The following is a 24,039-nucleotide window of genomic DNA, read 5'->3' as shown; positions in this document are numbered from 1 at the left end:
AGTAGTTGTTGTATGGTGTTGCCCTACCTTAAGGGTTTTTCTAAAGATATTAATAAAGAAACAATTTTATCTTATTTGTGTATTGACACTTGGGTTTATTTTAACAAAGAATTTATTATAATTTCAGGTTAGTTACATTACAAGTGGTATCAGAGCTCTTTCTTAGGAAAAGTGGGGAGATTTTTTTTTTTTTCATTTTTTGAAGGAAATTTTTTGACGGTGGGTTTGCAGATCATATCTAAAATTTTTGGTGAAAAATTTGCAAAAACAAATATCAGATCTTAATTCCTTGTGGAGAAATACCCAAATTCAAAAAAGAAATCAATTGAATCAGAGTTTGGATGAGGGAGATATCACTGATTTAAAATCAGTCGCGTTGCATAAATTTTTCTGACAACAATTTGTGGATGGTGGCTCTCCAGTAATTTTTTGCAGTTTTTGTCCATATTTTCCAAAAAATTATTGTATATCTTAGATTTTATTGAAAAATCACCCAATTAAACAAAAAAAATCGGTCAAATCAGAGTTTGAATGAGAGAGATATCGCTGATTTAAAATAAACTCTTTTTTAAAAAAAAAAATGTGATGACGAGACAATTATAGCACGAATATGAGTTTCTAGAGTGCCCAGATTGCGATTTCAATTACACTAGAAGATGTTGAATGGTCATTCCATTTCCGAAAATAGGTTATAATAAGGATTCTAAGTGATATTGACAGAGTCATGCCAATTTTAATTTTCACCAATATAAATGATTTTCTTCAAAACCCTTACTTTATTTTAGGGGTTCTAGCATGATGAAGTTTACAGGAAAAGATGATGGCCTTACTATTGAAGAATTAATGCAATATCACAAGTCTTAATCCAAATACATTTGGACAACCAACCTAGTGATTGATATGAAAGATGAAGTTGTTCAGTGGTGGTACTCACTTGACAGTTCAGTGAGGAGACTTCCTGAGAAAGAACTTGAAAAAATCCTTTTGGACAAGTGGTCTCAAATGAGAAAGGACACTGGGAGCCATAAAGGCTTATTTTGTACCAATCTTTCTATTTTACAGGTTCAGGGATGTATTCAAAAAGAGAAGATCATTGTGTCTATCAATCAGAGTTGCCAACATAACTTTGTCAATGTTAAATTGGCAAAAAAAATTGTAAGTTTCAACAAAACATATTGAAAACGCACAGGTGGATAATGAGGATGTTCAAATTTGTAAAGATTTGAAGATTTGTATGGATAAATATGTTTTCATTCTGATTTTTATGCTACATATATATATAATGTGGATGTTGTTTTGGGATACCCTTGGGTGGAATTCGTTGGTACTATCAATATTAATGCATAGAAGAAATTCCTGAAGCTTTGGTATAAAAAGAAGAAAATTACATCACAGGATATGTCCATCAGTAAACAGGTAGAGCCTGAGGAGGCCCAAGTAGAAAAATCTTCAGGTACTGACACATTAGATGCGAAGTCTATGGTGGAAGTCATAATGGAAGACAAGAAACAACCATAAGCACCACAAAAAGTACACGTTACCACTCAGGCTCCATTAGGTGGCGAATTGAAGAAAGATGCACCATCAGTTAAAAATTCAGCATATCACCACCCACACACCCAACAAGACAACAACTAGCAAGGTGGAAAAAAATAGCAATAAGGACAACATCCCATGGACAACACACGGAGAGGTGCGACGATCCACCTACAACGCATCAACACAAAGGAACTGCCAGAATCAACTTCCATCTCAAGCGAGCGAGGAACCAACTAGATCAAGTGTTAACCTTTCTCTAGGATGGCTAGATGCACGTGCATGGTACTAGTGGACTACTCTTTTAAGTAGATCTTATTATTTGTGTTCTTCTCATGTTTTGAGGATAAAACATGTTTAAGGGTGGCGGAATGTAGTATACCTATGGAGGATAATATGGGGTACAGAGAGAGGTACCAAAGGGAATAATGTAAGGAATAATATAAGGATGATAAATAAATGGGCCATAATTAATAAGTAGAGTGCTTAACTTGCATTATAGCAAGGGACCACAAGTAGCTAGGAATTAATGTGATAAGCCCATGGTATTGGATACATGGTATTTAAAGACCGATGGTAATTACCCATGATATTGTATGTATGAATTCTATATAGAGTCTAGATGCTCCCCATTGAGATATGTCAAGTACTGTTTTGTATTGACAAACATATGGCTTTTGGAGTGATCTCCTTCCTTAAGGAGTAGCTATATGGTGTTGCCCTACCTCAAGTGTCTTTCTGAAGATATTAATAAAGAAATAATTCTATCTTTTTTTTTGTTGTAAAGTTACGCATTCTTCATTCCAGATGACAAAACAAAATTATAGCATACTAAAGTTCAGGTGGCGGGTCTGCCCACAGGAAACCAGACCGCCACCTTTCGGCCTTGAAACCTGACCAAAATTTGAAAATGTTTTGCTCCTTTTTTCTATCATAACCATGTTTTTGTCTATTACTGACTAAGCTAACGACAAGAGCATGACTTAACAACTAGACACAGTTCTGTTTTATCAACATTCAAAACAAAAGAAAAGAATCCTCGTCCGACGAGTTGATCGGGGTAAGCATTGAGGCGCTGGTACCAGGCTTCAGCTGCTTCTACTCCATGGCCCATTTTAGGTCCAGCAACATTTGTTCCATGTTCTTCAGCAACAGATGGTTTCTTGCGGCCTGGACTTGGATGGCCGCGATCTCTTTTAGGAGAGTATTCTTGATATTATCCGCTTCTTTCACCAGCTGGCTTTTGAGATGCTCCTCCGCCTGCTTGCGTTCCTCGTCCTCCTCTTCACGGACGACCTGATTCACCTCCATAGCCTGGCCAACCACATGTTTCATGATCCAGTAATGCTGAAGCGTTTTATTGAATAGGGAGTTTCTTCCTCTTGTGGTTCCTGGGTCCGAGATCAGATCCTCCCAGTCTTCGCGGGGATTTCTTTGTTATCACTGATTTCCCGCAGCTCTTGCTCCCACCCATTGATTTGGGTGCGGATCTCCAGAGGAATCTCGACCATGTACGCGTTTATCGTGTGCATGGTCTTTTCAGAGTCGGGCTTCCTGCCCCTTTTGCTCAGATGGTAACTGGTGCCTTCTTCCCAGTTCTTTGCAGAATTAGCCTTCCTCGGCGCCATCTTGCCACGGACCTGTGACTTTGAAATTGTATGAGATTTTCTACCTATCACAACAGAAAACCACAAGTCAGTGCTATTGAGATGAAACGCTATCATAATCCACTCGCTGACCATCCCGGCTTCAGCATGGCTGGTAGTCTACACCCTTAAAACAACACTCCCAGCAAAGCGGCTTAGGACCCGCCTCCCTCTCTCATTATCCCAAGAAAATCCGCACCAGACAGCGTGGCAAAGCGCAACAAACCAAGCCATCTGGTGAGGATAGCTTCCGTGTTGAGAGCCACGGAAGAAATCCAGGGAACAGATATGGCCGGGGCTGCGGTACCCAGCTTGGAGCACGACAAGACCCAACAAAGCCCCCCTCGCCTCCCATCTCTCTGAATAGGAACCAGAACTATCGCCATGCAAGGCCTCCCCTGCTCTGGAGGGAAAGAGGAGATACGACCGAGTGCCGGGAAGGCCACTATCAGTTCTACTACTGATATTCTGCTCACTGGGGCGGAACATTTCTAGTCGAACAAGGATAACATAATTGCTAGCTAACATAACGCCTGGAGGGTAGGGATGATAGAAAACATACCACATTTTCTTGCCGGAGCCGGGGAAGGGGCCTGGTCGCAGGATCGCGCTGTCACCTTTCCGCCTTTTTTCATGGTTCTTACCAAACTATATGAGCATTCCCTCTACCTTCTCAGGCATATGGTTTTTATCTACCTGCTTTCCTACCAACCGGGCCTCCACTTGGCCATTTAATTTTCTAACTAACCGCACAGTATCCCTATCTCAGGATGGGGCATGACTTGACTGACCTGCTTTATGCGTCATTACTCCAGTATTCTCCCAACTGCTCCTGTCGTAACGTTTTTGTACTCCTTGTGCCACCTGTCGTCCTCCCTCTGTCAATTGTCTTGGCTTTCCAAGATGACTCCAGATCCTTCCTTGATGATGTTTCGTGTCTCGCTTCTTCTCCATCCTCGCGACTTGTCTACCTTGCCCCGTCATCTGCTCGATTCTATCATTCCTATAACTGTTGTCCTTTCCCATCTGCTGTGATCTTTCCCCACAGCTGCTGCGTGCCACCTGATCCTGGCCATTCGCCTCGGGCCTGCCTTTACCACCCTTATCAACGTTAAGCAATTGTTGGAGGCTGGCTCTCTCCTCCGGGAGTAGTTGAGACAGACCTTCACTGTCGATCTCTTTGCCTTAATTCCGATTGCCCCAGTTCGCGAGCCAGTCTTTCGGTTTGTTTCTAGAACGTCTAATGTGAGACGGAATTAGGTAGTCGATTCTAGGCAGGAGCTTCCTGATTTCTCCTACAAGCCATGTCGTTCTCCAGCTCTTACTGATTTTGTCTGCTGGTTGTTGCTGCTGTAGTTTCCTGACCATGTCTACCACCAACTTCGAGTCTCCCTCAATTTGGAGTCTCTTGAAATTAGCCTGTAGAGCAATTTCCAGGCCTCGTTTCAAGGCATGCAGTTCGGCTTCATTATTTGAGGCTTCCCCGCAGTCCATCGTGAAGGTTCGCAGGGTTTTGCCCCCAGCGTCTCTGAAGACTCCCCCAATGCCAGCCTCTCCCGGGTTATGTTTTGCGGCGCCATTGAAATTAAGCTTTATGAATCCCTGCAGGGGATGGCGATATTGGTTGCTTTCAGCCACTTCCCTGATCTAGTCTTTTCTTTTGACACCCCCATTTAACATACTCTAGTTTACCTCAAGTCTTTTCAGGATTTCCTCCTCCATTTGCGACGCCTGCCAGTCTTCGTCCTTCCATCTTTCCGTTAGGATTGTTTCACGTATGTTCCTAGTGGTTTGTTCCCATATGGCTGTTGGGGTTCTGGATTCTGCTTTGAAGATTTCCCCGTTCCGTGCTTTCCAGATGTTCCAGAGCAGGAACCCGACAGAAAGGAGCCATGCATAGTTGACCACCAGATTTTGGTAAGGTTTTCTCGGCCAGTTTGCTATGGTGTTTACAATGTTCCGATGATTTCTGTGGCGGTGCTCAAACAATCTGAAGTGACTGTCCCACAGGGAATTGCTGACTGTGCATCGGTTCATCAAATGTTCCATAGTCTCCTCTTGGGAATTACAGAGTGCCCAGCGGGATGGACCTTGGCGCCCCTTCCTCTGCATCTGGTCCCAAGTAAGCGCTCTGCTGTGGAGTAAAGTCCAAACAAAGAATGATACTTTCAGCCAGTGGTTGATTTTCCATAGATTTTTCCATTGTTTTGTTTCCGGCTGTTGATTTTGATTGACTTTTTGGTAGTAGGCTTCTGCTATTGAGAAATTACCTTGAACTCGTTTACCCCATCTGAGAATGTCGGACCTTGTTTTCCTTGCTACTTTACGAGATGCCATCTCTGTGTAGTACTCGTTCCATCTGTCGGTTTCTAGGGCCCCTTCCCAATGCTATTTCTGTTTCCAATTGCGCCAATATCCTTCTTCATATGATTTCCAGAAATTGCCAACGGTTGTTGCCTCAGCCTAGGACATGAAAGCATGGATGTCATGGAGGTTGTCCTTATGGATGAGTCTTTCGCGTTGCTGCCATGATTCCTCCCAGAACCTGGTTTTGTCCCCTACTCTTTTTTTCCTAAAACTGTGATTCCTTATCAGGTCTTTGTTGCCCCTTGCCAAGTTTCATATTGGTGAACCTCTAATCTCCATCTCACTTCTCATTCTTCCTTCGGGTTCCCCTGTTGCATCATATTTTCTTTCCCATATCACCTTCCATAGGTCAAGGCCACCCTGAGTCCACCTCCACCAGAGCTTTGCACCCATGACTTGGTTGAGGATGAAGGGGTCTCGAAGCCCTAAACCGCCATCTTTGGGGAGCTGACTTAGCCACTCCCATGAAATTAAGGCCCACTTTATGGACTTGCTGGTGCCCTGCAAGAGGAATTTCTTGAACATAGCGACCAGCTTTTGCCTTGTTGTCTTTGGGATAGCTTGGCACGAGATCTGGTAGATTGGCATAGCCTGCAGAACAACTTTCAGAAGGATTAGCCGGCTTGGGGCATTCAGTTTTCCATCTTATTTCAGATTTTTTTGATTAGAAGTTCCCAGTTGGCCTTCCTGTATTGATGCTCATGCAACATAATGCCCAGGTATTTTGACAGGAAGGTTCTGATGTTGAAGCCCAGAGTGCACGCTAAGAATCTTTGGGCAGCCTGCGGGGTGTTGAAAAAAACACTTCCGATTTGTCCTTATTAATCTCCGTCCCAGAAGCTTTGCTGAATTCAGATAAAGTTTTGATGACTCCTTGGGCCTCTTTCAGCGTGGCTTGACCATATAGCATCACATCATCTACGAATTGTTGGTGCGAAACCGGTATATCATTCCTGCAGATTCGAAGTCCCTTTATCTGATCCCTGGAGACTTGAACCTTAACCAACCGACCCAGGCCTTCCGCAGCTAGGATGAAGAGGAAAGGAGACAGGGGGTCTCCCTGCCTAAGCCCACGGCAAGGAGTGAAGACTTCGGTGGGGGTGCCATTTAACAGAATTGACATCACGGGGGTGCCAACCATGGATAAGATCCAGTTTATTCATCTTTGGTCAAATGCATATGCTTTAAAAATGCCTTCTAGATATCCCCAGCTAAGGCGGTCAAACGCCTTAGCGAAATCAAGTTTCATAAGCATGCCTAGGGTGCAGGAGATTTTCAAGGAGTGAATCACTTCCTGGGCCACTATGATGCCATCTGTGATCTGCCGCCCTTTGACAAAGCCTGTTTGCTCCGGGGCAATGAGATCTGACAGGATCGGCTTTAGCCTGTTTACCATGATTGTTGCTAGAATTTTGTAAACAACATTACATAGGGAGATGGGCCTGAAACCCTGCGGTTCCTCCGAGCAGCCATTCTTCGGGATTGGAGCCAAGAAAGTGGCATTCAGGCCCTGGTGCATGCAATTTGAACACCTGGATTCCTCCACTATGTCTAGTAGTTCATTCCCCATAAAACTCCAGGTCGCCTAGTAAAACTCAGTGGTGAAGCCATCAGGACCCGGGGCTTTATTTTTCGGAATTTCGTTAACTACCTCTTCAAGTTCTTCCTTGGTGATTACCCTGAGCAGAGCCAAATTTTGATCTCTAGAAACTTTCTTAGGGATATGTTGGCAAACCTTGTCTATGTCCTCAGATCTGTTGGCATTTGGTTCAGTGAGAATGCCTTTGAAGTGTTCCACCAAGAGTTGTTCTATTTCTGTCTGCTGCGTCACTCTGTTTCCCTGACTGTCTTTCAAGGAGAAGATTCTGTTGTGCTGGCGATGACTCAGCATTGCTTTATGGAAGAATTTGGAGTTTTTCCCCCCTCCTTTAGCCATTGGACTCGAGATTTCTGCTTCCACAGAATTTCCTCCTGCTTTCGCCTTTCTTCCATTTGAGTGATTACCCTGCCTTCCTCCTCAGCCAGCTCTTCATTTCGACCTTCCAAGATGATTTGCTGCTGTATTCTTTCCAATCTGGACTGGAGTTTGCCTTGCTCCTGCTGAATATTGCTGAATTCTTCCCTGTTCCACTTCTTGATTTTGCTCTTGATTTCTTTGAGTCTGAGCTAAAAAGAGTGCATTTTGCTGCGGCCTTCCTTTCCACTCTTGCTATCCTGCCACCAGCTCCTTACTTTGTCGAGGAAATCAAGAGCTCTGAGCCAGAAGGACTCGAACCGGAAGGGCCTCTTTTTAATCGGATTGTTCAAGGCTATTTCGAGCTTTATTGGCTAGTGGTCGGACCCTATTATGGGTAGGATAGAGGCTTCGTAGAAGATGTCCAGCCCAATTATGTGCTCTGAGATTAAAAATCTGTCCAATCTTGATGCAATTTGTTTTGTCCCGCCTCTTCTGTTATTCCAGGTGAATTTCCTGTTTATAGTTGGGATATCAACCACCCTTAATTCTGCTTGAACGTCTCTGAATCTTTCCATCTCCGGGTCTTCTCTGCTTATTCCACCTTTTTTCTCTTCTCTAGAAGTGATTGGGTTAAAGTCGCTTGCCAGGATCCATCTCTGCTCCTAGTGCATATTTCTGAGCATTCCCAACTGATTGAGGAACAAGCCTCTATCAGCTCGGGTATGGGGCCCGTAGACAGCCGAGATCGCCACCCATTCACTTTGCCCTATGAGCCTGAATCTCCCTGTCAGGATTCTTGGCATTCCTATCCACCAGTCAGTTAGGACTTCTGCTAGATTCCAAATAATTGCTATCCCTCCTGCACTCCCTTTGGCATCTATAGTTACATGTTCATATCTCGGTTTTATTTTATTGAGTATTTCCTCCATCTTCTGGCATGAGATTTTATTTTCTTAGATAAGCATAACTTTGGGTTTGTCCTTCTCCAGTCTTGCTGCCAGATGTCTCTGTTTTCCTTTGTTGTTTAAGCCTCTAATATTCCAAGATGTCAAAATCATTGGTTAACTTGGGATAGGTTTTGGAATACCGCTGATAGTGGGACCACTCTTCCTGTATTGACTAACATTCTGCCCATGAGTTGGATAGAGTCCTTAAGGTTTTTTCTTCCTCTTTTTCCCCCCCTTTACTTTGTCCTTGCTATTCAGGTTTTCTTTCCTGTTGGGTCTCCTGGGATTCTTCTGGTGAGGCTTTGCCTTTTCCAAGTTTTGCTTTATATTGCTGGAAGGTTTCCACATACAACCTCTTTTGTTCTTCCGAAATAAACCTCTCATCCAGGTTCTTCCATTCATTCAAAAGTTTTCTTAGGACTTCTTCCTCTTGACTTAGATCTTCCTTGAAATAATTCTATCTTATTTGTGTATTGGCTCTTGGGTTTATTTTTTCAAAGAATCTATTATAATTGCTGGTCACCCTTGAGGTAGGGAAACACCATACAACTACTCCTTAAGGAAGGAGATCACTCCACAAGCCATATGCTTGTCAATACAAAATAATACGTGACATATCTCAATGGGGAGTCTTTAGCCTCTAGATAGGATTCATACATACAATACCATGGGTCTCTAAATACCATGTATCCAATACCATGTGCTTATCACATTATTTCCTAACTACTTGTGGTCCCTTGCATAATGCGCGTTAACCACTTTATTTATTAATTATGGACCATTTATTTATCATACTTACAATATTCCCTTGGGTACCTCCCTTTGTACCCCATATTATCCCCCTTAGGTATACTACAGAGGGACAAATTTGAAATAATGGTTCTAATGTGATTTCAGGGCTCTAATACTGTGTAAAAATTTGACAGAAATTGCAACTACTCAAGATTTCGAACTGAAAAGAAGAGACACAATTCTACTCTACTAATCTGCGGAATAGAAACAACAATTTAGAACAACATGCATAGACATGCAATAAGCAAAACCACAAGTACGCAATGATTTCTAGGGAACCCAAATGGGAAAAACCCCTCAAGCCTCTTTGCATTAATAATCTGAATAGAGAAACTATTACAATCGCATGCTCCAACTCTGAGCACCACCTGCAAAGGTAACACTGTTATCCCCACTGAATGAGAACTTCTATCCAACACTTAGCCACTTTATGCCTCCTCCAACCTCCTATTTCCTTGCGAAAATTTGAGCTAATTCAGGCTCCTAAAAATAGGGAAGTCCATGTTTCCTTGTGCAATTCCCAAGGAATTGATCTCTTGACTGCATGCAATAGTTGTACACTCAACTAGTATACAACTCATGTTACATTATCCTTTGTCTCCACTCCTGTTGAGCATTTCGAATTCCATGCATGAGCTATTTTGGGTTGATTGATCAGTTAACTGACAAATATCTGAGTGAGATTGTTGTCCCACTGCACAACTGGCCTTCAACTGACTCTATTAGTTGTTAGAGGTCAGTTAACTGAGTACAACTGAAAATAACTAAACTAGATTGCTAAAATTTAGCAATCAACACATGCATGACTGAACTCCAAGCCCAGTAACTCAAATTTGCTGATCTAATTGAGTGACAAGAGCCATGTCAAACTAGTTAACTGCCTCCAACCTGTCCTATTGATGTGGAAATTCGATTTACTCAATTTGACTAAGGCTAAAGCCAAATTGAGCCTTTATTGCTAAACTTTTTAATAGTAGATAGGTTGAAATTCATTCAATGCTTGGTCGAATTTAGGACTAGATCAACGCTAGAGTTAACTTGATTTCTGTCCTCCAAGAATAACTCAAAAGGATACTTCAAAATCTGACCAAAGGTGTTACCAACCCAAAGAACAAAAAAACAACTCCCAAGTGCTTCTTCTTCACATTGCCATAGGGTTCATGAGATATGGACATATGAATTATCTATTACAGACCCAAACTTGTCTCTTACTTGCTTGTATGAGTTGGTAGCCGAATAGGAGGAAAGCTTCTTCTTATTTGTAATAGTTCAATCATACATTGAACTAACATGTCTATTGGGGAGAGGGCCCACTTGTTCTTAAGTAGGCCAACCTAACAGAGGTCAAAACAAGTGGCTTTTAACTTAAAAATTTAAATTCTCCTCAATGGAGAGAATTTGGGAGGCATGTAAATACTCATTGAAAAGGACTTAAAATCCTCTTTAAGTCTATGCAATTCTTGTCTTCATCAAGTCGTCATTTGCCATCAATAACAAATTATTCCTCCAACATATTGTTGTATTTTGTAAGTTTTCAGTGTTGGAAAATGCAAAGTGGTTTCTATTAATAGTGATTTTCCTTAACCTTAATACTTGTGTGTGAGCTTTATTATTCTTCGTGAGTTTCTTTATTAGATATTCTTCATCAAACAAATGTCAAGAGAAAAATAATCAAGACAGTGAACACAAATATTAGGCTCTAAGCTAGGGCAAAACCCCTCCAAGGGGAAAACCCAGTAAAAACTCTAATCTTATTATAGAATCTTCAAATGAGACAACAAATACCAAAACTTTAGACTAAGTCCTCATCTAAGCACCAAAGAGACCCTCCAATAGGGGTCACAATAAAACTATGTCAACCAGAGACAAACCCTTCCAGAACTGCACCAACTTCAGAATTTCGGCCCCTCCCTACAACAAAATTTCAGACCTACAGTTATTGCAAAAAATTTGACCCCTACAACTGCTCCAAAAAATCAAAGTTGTGAGAGAGAAATTCCTAGAAACTTGATATTTTCCTTCGCTAGTGTTTTATTCTTGAATCCTCGACCTTTGCTTCTCTTTCCTTGACCTTCGCTCCTCCTTCTTCGTCCTTCTTATTGCAGATCAAACTTATTGGTGATGAGTGACAAATATGTCTCTATATATTGTGTTTCCAAGAGGTCAAATAGCCCCTCTCTAGGCCGACATATGTTTTTGGAGTTTCTCGGACTTTCTAGACTAAAAAATAATTCTTTTTCCAAATATATTTTGCTCGTAAGGGTCTTATAAATATGATGTTGACTCATTTGACTCATAACAATAAATATTATGACCTAACAAGCGTTAGAAGCATGAAGAACATGATTTTACCTAGAAGACCATCAATAACGAGCATGAAACCCATGCTTTAAAATATCAACTTTTTATTTTCTTCTTTTGTTTTATACATAAGATACATATTGAAAAGAGTACAAAAACAATTATGAAGACATAAACTAGTTACATTTCCAACAGCCCCTCTTAACTAGGGAGGTATTCATAATTGTATAACCAGTACAACATCATTCTCAGACTGAAGAGTTCTCATAAGAAGAGTCAGATTGATAAGCCAACTGTAAGCATCAACATTATGACCAACACTATCTCAGAGGCCTAACTAGACAAGCTCCACTTCATTCATGAGCATTATGATGAGAGGCTTTACATGTGACACTAGACTACCTCTATAAGGCACATACCCCATTTAGATGTTCATAAGGTATGCGCTTTTAGGACTAATCTTATCTTGGATTTTAAATCCTAAATCCTGAAATAATATTGATCCTCTTCAATCACTCTTATCTTGGATACCTGTCCCATCCTCAAAGAGTGTCAGTACCTTTACTTTTTTGGATTGTCCATCCTCAAGGAAACCATAGATGCTTATCCGATCCTCCACCATTATTTCTTCACATGAAGAAAATAATGCACATGTGATGTCCATCATCACTCCCTCTCAACCAGAGAGGATATCCCTATTCTCCTTTTGTCTTGAGAATAGATCTTGGCTCCTATTCAAGGAGAATTCTTCTCAAATCTAGAGGAGATTCTTGATTTCCTTTCTAATTGGGAAGTTACATCCACAAGCTTTATAACTTGTCTTCATAAGAGTATTAGCTATCAGTTATTCACAAGTGCCTAGCTCCCTCTTCTCTCTGCATTCGAGATTCCTTCCTTCCGATTTACCATGGAGCCGACTTCACTCTTTAATCTTGTGACATGATCCATGTCATATTTCTTGTTTATCACTTTCATCTTTATCATGAAGGTGTTCTATTGAGCCTTTCTAAACTTCAAGTTGATCATAGCCTCTACATGAAAGTGATCTCTCTTGTTGACCTTTAGGTTATCTTCTTGGATTGTTACCTTTTAATCCCAAGATGAGCCTGTCTTGAATTCACAGTTGCTAGGTATCAGATACTGAGCTTCCCTCAACATTCTTCATACATTCCTTCCATACAGTTGAACTTGCCTCAACTGTAATAATGTATACTTGCAACATATTATTGGGTAGCAAAACAATATGTTAGCGAGGTAACCTGTTGTAGCTATTTCTTACACCAAAGAAAGCTACAATTTTTTTATAGATATTGCCAATTTACTTCTTGGCTAAATGCTCAGATATATACTTATTTATTCTTTTGAATGGTTTATTTTATTATATATATACATATGTACATATACATACATATATATATATATATATATATATATATATATATATATATATATATATATATATATATATATATATATATATATATATATATATTAAACAATTATATTTTTATAAAAATATAATTGTATATTTTTATGAAAATATTTATTTAGCATTAAAGTTATATTTTAAAGTTTTTTTTTTTTTTTGGGTTGAGCTTAATCACAAAGGCAACATTCACCAATCAATTATGCAAGTCAAAGGTCAAACTCAAGCGCCAAGATGAGGAAGGGCAAGGATAATGTCCTGGTAGTTTTTAATGGCGAAGATTGTCACTACGAAATTAATGGTCTTCATTTCATTTCAGACCCCCCAAGGTCATCCGAGCTTTAGCAGCTGAGAGGGTCTGAAGTCTTGTTTTCACAAAAACCACCTGTGATCACGTGGCATCATTCAGAGCATTCCGGCACCCCCAGGCGAGAAACTACTTACCATTATCGACCCCACCCCCCCGAAATCCACTTATGGTTTCAGCACAACAGGGAATATGTTAGTTTCTCTCATGCTAAAAGTTGTTCTGTAAAGAGAAGTGAGATAAAATTTGTTTTGCACGGAAGTCATTTGTATGTAAATGGATTCAACTCATAGTGGAGCTGAAGGTGGTGGGAAGGATGGAGCAGCTGCTGCCCCTACATGGCATTCAACTTTAGCCCACGAAAACAAAGGACCATCCCTCTGAGCTGTCACCAACAAAAAGACAAGAGCTTCAGATGAAAAAAGCAAAGCTTGTGGCCATGTTGGATGAGGTTGATTAAAGACACAAACAATACTACCATAAGATGCAGATTGTAGTTTCATCATTTGAAGCTGCCGTTGGGTATGGATCTGCCAAGGCATACACTTCTCTCGCTCTGCAAACAATATCAAGGCACTTCTGATGTTTGAGAGATGCAATTAGTACACAAATTCGGTGGACCACCAAAAGTTTGGGTGAAGAATATTCAATAGTGAGTGGAAAAGGTGAAACATCTAGTCTTTGTTTTGTGAACTAGCAATTGCGACAACGGTCTCTCCAACAACTAGGCATGATTTAGCAACCTTGGAGGCCACATAGAGAACTTCCCGAGCAATCTATTTTTGTCTTATGGGCTTGACCTCTTGAACATTTCTTTCATCCATATCCAAAAGATGCAAACAAACATATGCTTGTGAGGCAAGCTAGGCTTACTAGAAATTAGGTCTCAAATTGGTTTACAAATGCACACAGTCGCCGCTTGCTTGGAAAATGATCCGATTGGTTTATAGATTGCGAATCAATGTGGTTCCCATGAGTAGCCACGTGATCCCATGGATTCTGATTCACATACATGAGATGCTATAGGGGAGATACAAATGTTTTAATGCAAGTGGAAAATTTAAGCAAAAACAATATTGTACTCATAATAATTTAGTAGTTGTCAGTTGGTGTTGTAAGGTAGGTTTTCTCCTAGATTTTAACCCGTCCACTTAAAAAATGGCGAGTACCCATCCTAGTCACATATTGGTAAGAGATGGCCAGAGTATGTAAGAAAATGATATTCAAGGAGGACAGGGTTGAAGATAAACGGTGGAGGAATTATTTATCATTTTTTCTTCATATATGCACATATCCTTGGGTGTAAATCCATGATTATGGTTTTTCACAAGAAAATAAACAGGGTTTCCATTTTGATAATGTGTGAGGAAATAAAAACCTTGAAAAATTATGATTGAGATGCATCATGTTTTTTGGGGAGCCAAATGGTCTTCAAGGGAATCGAGGAGTGGACAACATGGCTAAGATAGCCTATTTAAATGAACGAGGAGTTTTATACAACCTTGTAAGAAGCCAAGGGGGCTTCCGCTGGCATTGATGAAGTTGTGCTCTTTAAAATGGTTGCAGCAGGCTCTAGAAATGCCTCCAATTCACAGAAGTCAGTGGACAAGATTATTCAGAATGATGCATTTAAAGTATTCAGACATGGAAACCAAGAATGTGGATATTGGGGCCAATGAAATTGATAAAGGGCTATGCTTGTAACATTTGATAGATTTTCCCATTATTTATCTGTGGTCTCGGGTTTTGTTAATCAAATTGGAAGGATGTTAACGATAACAACTGAATCATCTTCAAAATCCAAACACGAGTTTCATGTCAGGCTTGCTATTCTATGTCACACATTTGGCACCCATAGTGGAACCTTGATGGATTATTATGATGAAATTATGGGGCATTCATATGCCTTACTACAACATGAATAAAACCGGAGTGAAAAGATTGAGATTCTGTCATTTGTACAACAAGAAAGTGCAGAGTGAAATATTGTCTAGGAAGGTTTTGCTGCTTTTAAGCTTTACATCTAGCTGATCCTGAATATGCTTGGATTGATTTTAAAGCACTATGTTCTATTTAAATGGATTGACTTCTATAGTTAGAGGCACAATGTGAGTTTGGATCTAGCTTGACAATGCCTACAGGTGGGTTGATTCCAACATCAGCTGTAAACAATCTTGCTTGACCAGATTTTTAACATTTCAAGGAACCAATATCACACCATTAAAGCATACTAATGCTTTCAACAGTTCCATCATGCATTACTATTAAATGGCTCGCTCCAAATATTTTCCATTGACTGGTATAAAGCATCTACATTAGTTTTAAATACCAGAAAGAGTTGAACATTTAAGAAATATATCCCAAATTTTTAGAGAAAAGATCAGTCAAAGCAATTTGTTCCAAACTTGCAGAGATTGGATAGGGGTTGCATTTAGTAATTTTAGGCAATACTTGGCAGAAAAAGGTCAACATATGGCATCAATTTAGCATATTCTAGGCATCGAATTCACCTGATCCTAAATTCCAGCATTGGAGGTTCAAAGCACCTAGCAGCAAAAGATCAGCAAATTGAGGATCATTTTGCATATTTCTAGCAGTCAATGAATCAATTCCATATTTCAATGCATAATACTTGCAAACAGTTCAAAGTTTCCAGTAGATAAATTAGAGAGATTGTTTTATTTTAGTATATTATTCCAGATTTATTGTAAGAGTTTAGGAGAGATTTATTCTATATAATGTTTCATTTGTAATGTACAAGGGTTGGCCTTTGATGTTAAAACCTTTCAGCTTTATAAAACTTTGATTACAAAATTCTTAATTGAAGCCTTCATGCTCCAGTTCATGACAGAACTTGTGTTTCCTGTATGTTTTTCTAGTGTTTTCATATCTTATTTCTGCACATGTTCAAAGTAACATAGGAGATTCTGGGTAAGAATAGATTGAGTATCAATCTCTCTGAAATCCCCCTCAAAGTTATAATCATTTAAAGAGATTAGTTTATTGAAAAGACTGTCTGAGATAGCTCCTCTACATCTTTAAATTGTTGCCTCATATCATCTCTTGAGTGTGTCTTGTTTGGCTATAGAAGTCTTCCACACGCATCCAAATTTTCCTAGTTGATGAAGTATTCAGTATGACTGCTTAATTATCAACAATTTCCTTATATTATTCTATCAAATTCTTTAAAAATCATGTTATTTTGTTAGGTTAGAAGCTGACACCTTGAGCAAGGACTCTGCAAGAGAGGGATTTATTTATGAATAGTGATTGTGCAATCATCAGCAACCACCCAAACTAAATCATAAATCTGGCCATTGTGCTTCATAGGTTGTTGTCCAATGATAGTGAAAAACATTAAACAAGGCCTCATAACTATTGAGGAAGCCCCTTCTGATTCAAGGGCCAGCTTAAACCTAAAGACTGGTCGAGTTGGTCTCTCGGCGTAGTTTTTGTAGCCAAGAGCTACCTACGAGAAGTAGATACAACATTTGGCGCCATTGTCGGGGAGTGAAGTAACAAAGAGATCTTTCCTCGGAGAACAATAAAAATTAGATCTACTCTTTCTTGGTGAACAAAGACTTGACAATTGATATTGGTTGCATTGCTTTCACCTGACGACTCCACTTTGTCATATGGCGATTCCACTGGGTTACCGACTCCATTGGTTCTAGATGTCAGATGTTTTTATTGTTGCCCTTGTGCAAGGCTCAGTGATGGTTGAATTCAACATCATATTTTTCTTCCTGTCAATTGTGATCATAAATATCAGATCCCTACAGAGGAGGTAATTTTCCAAGTTCACATGTAAGTATCTGTTGCCCATGGAGTTTCAGTTTTATATTGTAAATTTGTTTCAAATTTTCAGCTACATGCAAGGTGATCTGCCAATAAATCCAATGGTCACATGGTTACATTGGAAAGAAGATTACACCTAATAATGCATATGTTCATTTCAGTTAGGTAAAGGTGTGTGGGATTGAATTAGTTATTTTCAGATTGAGTGTGTAGTAGATCAGTGGTTGGTGTGCATTGTGTGGATTGTTTCAGTTTGAACTGGTTACTTTTTTTGGCATGCTATTACAAGCATATGAGTCATAGGTTACAAGTTTGCTCATAAATGTAAAATCCTTTAATATGTTACCATAGACTCCATGCCCAACAATTTGCAACATAAGGATTGTTTCATTTTAAGTAGCTGGTAGGTATGAATAAATAATTATTTTCAAGCAATGGTGCTAGAGGTCTTGGTGATATTTTCTTAATTGTTTTAAGATTTATATTCTTTCTACTGGGAATAGTCAGAAATGGACAAAGGATGCATACAGGTAACATGTTACAGTGGTCAGATTATAAGTTGAAGTTACAGTTAAGGATTGCAGTATTTCAGTTGGGAGTATCAGTTTGATTATAGTAGATTGCAGCTTCAGGTCATAGGTTTATGGTATGACTCCATTGCCCAATAAAAAGGCACAGGGTCTACAGGTTCTCTACTTCCCACAGGGGGAAGCAGTTCCCAGTTGGAGCCGATGTTGTAGTTATTTCTTGCACCAAATAAAGCTACAATTTTTTTATTTATAGAAATTGTCAATTTCCTTCTTGGCTAAATGCTCAGATATATACTTATTTATGCTTTTGAATGGTTTATTATTATTTTTTTATAATAATTTTAATTTTGAAACAATTGTATTTTTATAAAAATATAATTGTATATTTTTATGAAACTATTTATTTAAAATTAAAGTTATGTTTTAAAGATTTTTTTTTTGGGTTGAGCCTAATCACAAAGGCAACATTTACCAATCAATTATGCAAGTCAAAGGTCAAACTGAAGCGCCAAGGATAACGTCCGGGTAGTTTTTAATGGCCGAGATTGTCACTGCGAAATTAATGGTTTTCATTTCATTTCAGACCCCCCAAGGTCATCCGAGCTTTGGTAGCTGGGGGGGTTCGAAGTATTGTTTTCACAAAAACCACCTGTGATCACGTGGCATCATTTGGAGCATTTCGGCACCCATGCGAGAAACTACTTACCATTATCGACCCCCCCCCCCGAAATCCACTTATGGTTTCAGAACAATAGGGAATATGTTAGTTTCTCTCATGCTGAAAGTTGTTTTGTAAAGAGAAGTGACATAAAAATTGTTGTGAATGGAAGCCATTTGTATGTAAATGGATTCAACTCATAGTAGAGTTGAAGGTGGTGGGAAGGATGGAGCAGCTGCTGCCCCTACATGGTGTTCAACTTCAACCAAGAAAATAAATGACCATTGCTTTGAGCTGTCACCAACAGATAGACAAGAGCTTCAAATGAAAAAATCAAAGCTTGTGGCAATGTTGGATGAGGTTGATCAAAGACATAGACAATACTACCATTAGATGCAGATTGTAGTTTCATCATTTGAAGCTGCTGCTGGGTATGGAGCTGCCAAGACATACACTTCTCTTGCTCTGCAAAAATATCGAGGCACTTCCGATGTTTGAGAGATGCAATTAGTGGAAAATTTGGCTGACCAACAAAAGTTTGGGTGAAGAAGATTCAACGGTGAGTGGAAAAGGTGAAACATCTAGTCTTCGTTTTGTGAACCAACAATTGCGACAACAATTGGCTCTCCAACGACTACGCATGATTCGACAACATGCTTGGAGGCCACAAAGAGAACTTCCCGAGCGATCTGTTTCTGTCTTATGGGCTTGACTATTTGAACATTTCTTTCATCCGTATCCAAAAGATGCAGACAAACATATTCTCGCGAGATAGATTGGGCTTACTAGAAATCATGTCTCAAATTGGTTTACAAATGCACACAGTCGTCACTTGCTTGGCAAATGATCCCACTAGTTTGTAGATTGCGAGTCAATGTGGTTCCCATGAGTAGCCATGTGATCCCATGGAATTTGATTCTGATTCACACACATGAGATGTTATAGGGGAGATACAAACATTTTAATGCATGTAAAAAATTTAAGCATAAACGTAAGGGGAGATATAAACATTTCCACTCATAATAATCTAGTAGTTGTCAGTTGTTGTTGTAAGGTAGGTTTTCTCCCAGATTTTAATCCATCCACTTAAAAAATTGGTGAGTACGCATCTGAGTCACGTATTGGTAAAAGATGGTCAGAGTTTATAAGAAAATGCTATTCAAAGAGGACAAGGTTGAAGATAAATTCTGGGGGGGAATTATTTATCATTTTTTCTTCATATATGCACATATCCTTGGGTGTAAGTCCACGATTATGATTTTTCACAAGAAAATAAACATGGTTTCTATTTTGATAATGTGTGAGGAAATAAAAACCTTGAAAAAGCATGATTGAGATGCATAATGCTTTTCGGGGAGACAAATGGTCCTCAAGGGCATGGAGTGGACGAAATGACTAAGATGGCCTATTTAAATGAATCAGGAGTTTTATACAACCTTGTAAGAAGCCACAGGGGTTTCCGTTGGCATTGATGAAGCTGTGCTCTTTAAAATGGTTGCAACAGACTCTAGAAATGCCATCAATTCACAAAAGTCAGTGGAAAAGATTCTTCATAACGACGCATTTAGAGTATTCAGACATTAAAACCAAGAATGTGGATATTGGGGCCAATGAAATTGATAATGGACTATGCTTGTAGAATTTTATAGATTTTCCCTTTATTGATCTGTGGTCTCAGGTTCTATTAATCAAATTGGAAGGATGTTAGCAATAACAATTGAAGCATCTTCAAAATCCAAACACGAGTTTCATGTTAGTCTTGCTATTCTATGTCGCACATTTGGCACCCATAGTGGAACATTGATGGATTATTATGATGAAATTATGGGGCATTCATATGCCTTACTACAACATGAATATAACTGGAGTGAAAAGATTGATATTCTATCATTTGTGCAACATGAAAATGCAAAGTGAAATATTGTCTAGGAAGGTTTTGCTGCTTTTATTCTTTACATCTAGTTGATCCTGAATATGTTTGGATTGGTTTTAAAGCAGTATGTTATGTTTAGATGGATTGAATCCTATAGTTAGAGCCACAGTGTGAGTTCAGATCTAGCTTGACAATGCCTACAGGTAGGTTGACTCCAACATCAGTTGTAAACAATCTTGCTTGACCATATTTTTAACATTTCAAGGAACCAATATCAGACCATCAAAGAATATTAATTCTTTCAGCAGTTCCATCATGCATTACTATTAAATTTCTCGCTCCTAATATTTTCCAGTGACCAGTATAAATCATCTACATTAGTTTTAAATACCGGAAAGAATTGAACATTCACGAAATATATCCCAAATTTTTAAAGAAAAGATCAGTCAAAGCAATTTGTTCCAGACTTGCAGAGATTGGATATGGGTTGAATTTAGTATTTTTAGGCAATACTTGGCAGTAAAAAGGTCAACATATGGCATCAATTTAGCATATTCTAGGCATCAAATTCACCAAATCCTAATTCCAGCATTGGAGGTTCAAAGCACCTAGTAGCAAAAGATCAGCAGATTGAGGATCATTTTGCATATTTCCAGTAGTCAATGAATCAATTCCAGATTGCAATGCATAATACTTGCAAATAGTTCAAAATTTCCAGTAGATAAATTAGAGAGATTTTTTATTTTATATATTATTCAAGGTTTTATTCAAGAATTATTGTAACAATTTAGGAGAGATTTATTCTATATATTATTTCATTTGTAATGTACAAGGGTTGAATTTTGATGACAAAACCTTTTAGCTTTGTAAAACTTTGATTAGAAAATTCTTAATCGAAGCCTTCCAGCTCGAGTTCATGACAGAACTTGTGTTTCTTGTATGTTTTTCTAGTGTTTTCATATCTTGTTTATGCACATGTTCAAAGTAACATAGGAGATTTTGGGTAAGAATAGATTGAGTATCAATCTCTCTGAAATCCACTGCAAAGTTATAATCATTGAAATATATTAGTTTATTGGATAGACTGTTTGAGATAGCTCCTCTACATCTTTAAATTGTTGGCTCCTGTCATCTCTTCAGTGCGTATTGTTTGGTTGTAGAAGTCTTCTACACATATCCAAATTTGCCTGATTGATTAAATATTCAGTATGACTGCTTAATTATCATGAATTTCCTTATATTCTTCTGTCAAATTCTTTAAAAATCATGTTATTATGTGAGGCTGAAAGCTGACACCTTGAGCAAGGACTCTGCAAGAGATGGATTTATTCATGAACAAGGATTGTGTAATCATCAACAACCACCCAAACTAAATCATAAATATGGCCATTGTGCTTCATAGGCTACTATCCAATGACAATGAATAGTGTTAAACAAGGCCTCGTAACTATTGAGGGAGCCCCCTCTGGTTCAAGGGCCAACTTGAACCTAAAGACTAGTCCAGTTGGTTTCTCGGCGTAGTTTTTGCAGCCAAGAACTACCTACGAGAAACAGATACAACATAACCAAGAATAATTAAAATTTGACTTACCTTACCACCATGACATTGTCATCCAAGCATCAACATCCTTATGGTCCATCTCCACTCAAATTTTCCTTCATGCATCAGAGTGCCTAAGGATCAAAATTGATTACCAAGTTATAACTTTTCTTCCAGAGATTATGTTGGATGTTAATCATTACTTTACATATTCTAGAGAAAGTTTTAATCCTTTATCCATCCTTAAGTAAGTCAAATTCGTTTCTTTAAACATCACATAATCATATTAAGTATGTTACAAGATTCTATACATATGAATCTTATCCAAGACAGAGTGCCCAAGGATTAAACTTGATTACCAAGTTAGAAATTTTCTTCCAGATATTATGCTAGATGTTAGTCATTATTTTACATATTCTAGAGAAAGTTTTAATCCTTTGTCCATCCTTAAGTAAGTCAAATTAATTTCTTTAAACATCACATAATCATATTAAGCATGTTACAAGATTCTATACATATTAATCTTATCCAAGTGTCACCTTCAATATGCATTCCTATGCTTCTTATTCCATCATCTAGCTATATGTATCATAGTGAGTCCACAACCTGACCCATTGCATTCCTTCATCCCTTTAAAAGTATTATTTCCATACTATATGGAATTGACACTAATCTTGTCATAATGCTTCTTCCAAGAAGCTTCCCAAAAAGATGGTTCTTTCAGGATCATGATGATCCTCCTAAACAAGATGATTGTCTCTAACATATGTTAGATAATGTCTGGATGAACAATATGCAAAATGGTTTATTTTTGTATCTTTAAATACTAGGTGATTTCTTCAAAGCAACTTAACCAAGTAGACTCTACATATGTTACTATCACATGCTTCTCTCTATGATGTTATGCAAAATCAAGACTCTTATAACATCAATGCCTATTATCCTAAAGGAAAGATTAATCTTCATAAATAACCTGACAGACAATGTGTCCACTTCAATAGTAATGATCCTTCACATCTTCTCTCTTCGGCTTCTTCTCAGGGTCTCCCATAGTCTCAGCTACATAAGATTCACTTCTTGCCTTTCTCTTGTTTTTTTGTTGGTTTTGACAAACCCTTTTAAAGTTTCCAAACTCATCACACTTAAATTATTGATCCTTGGACATATATTTATTCTTGTACTTTCCAAACTTTCCCTTCTTCAATTTCTTGACTCTAGCTAAAAAGGCTTGAGATTGTTCATATGATCCAATGCCATCTTGTACCTTGATCCTAGATTATTCCAAAATGAATTGAGCCCACAACTCATCAAAAGTAGTTGAATCTCTCTTAGAGTACATGTTTGTTGCAAAGTTGCTCCATTCTGGTGGCAATGCATTTAATACATAGATGGTCATTTCTGAAAAAAAAATTTCCTCTCCAAGCCCCTGCAAGTGATCTCTTAATTAGAAGGGATTCCATCTCCTCATTCTTTAACTTCTTCATTTTATACAACTTCTTATGAAAATACATCTTTTTCATAATGCACTCAAATAGTATAATTTCACTAGCTTGCCATACATGGCCTTGGAAGTTTTCAAATTTGTAACAAATGGAACAAGAGGATCCTTAATGGATTCAACTGTAATCCTTTGTGCCCTTTCTTCCCATTTCTTGTAGTTTACTAGTTCTTGAGTCTTGTCTTTTCTAGGTTCAGCAATTTCCCTACTAACACATTCTATTACCTAACATTTAGTAAGTTCCAGGTCAATCCTCTTCTTCCATGCTAGGAAATTTGATGCTCCAATGAGCTTATTGCTCTCCTTGAAGAAAGAACCCATATGACCTGTAGATTCAGACATAGAGATGCTTACTTGTTACCAATATTCTTGTCTTCCTTAAATATATCTCCAACTATCTTGATGCCTTCAATATTTTCAAAGATACTTTCAATGATGTCCTTGAAAGATGTCTCCTAGGGCTCTTCCAACAACAACTTTCAAGATCCTTCAATTCTTCCTTCAAAGATGTCTACTAGTGAGTCCTTAAATATATCTCCTTTCAAGAGATATCAATCAACCTTCTTGAGCAAGACAAACCTTCCCAAGGTCAAAAAGGTCTCTCTTCCAACACTTGACACTACAACTTGTCCTTCCTGCAACTCAAACTTGTAATTTTGGCCTCCTTTACAGTTGTAGAAACCCTAATTCAACTTATGTTACGATAGCCATTTTGTACGGGAATTGAGTCAACGAATTTGTCATCTTTTTTCAAAAACTGAAAAAGTACAAAGGATGTAAATCCCTTGGCATTGATCAAAGTTGTTGGGCTTAACTGAAACATGACTTGTTTTGATTGAAAAGTAAAGAGTCCATTGAGACAA

General features: G+C 38.5%; 1 pseudogene; it reads left to right on the top strand.

Annotated features, from left to right (window-relative positions):
• The first annotated feature begins 13,206 nt into the window (after positions 1-13,206).
• On the top strand, positions 13,207-14,213 carry LOC149202040 (BEL1-like homeodomain protein 7; annotated as a pseudogene).
• The last annotated feature ends 9,826 nt before the right edge of the window (positions 14,214-24,039 follow it).

The sequence above is a fragment of the Pinus tabuliformis genome, chromosome 2_1, assembly GCF_031772625.1.
Source record: "Pinus tabuliformis cultivar Carrire ecotype Pingquan chromosome 2_1, CPIR1, whole genome shotgun sequence".
In the NCBI taxonomy this organism is placed as follows: Eukaryota; Viridiplantae; Streptophyta; class Pinopsida; order Pinales; family Pinaceae; genus Pinus; species Pinus tabuliformis.
The sequence above is the reverse complement of the archived record's forward strand: the minus strand, read 5'-3'. Positions and strand labels throughout refer to the sequence as shown.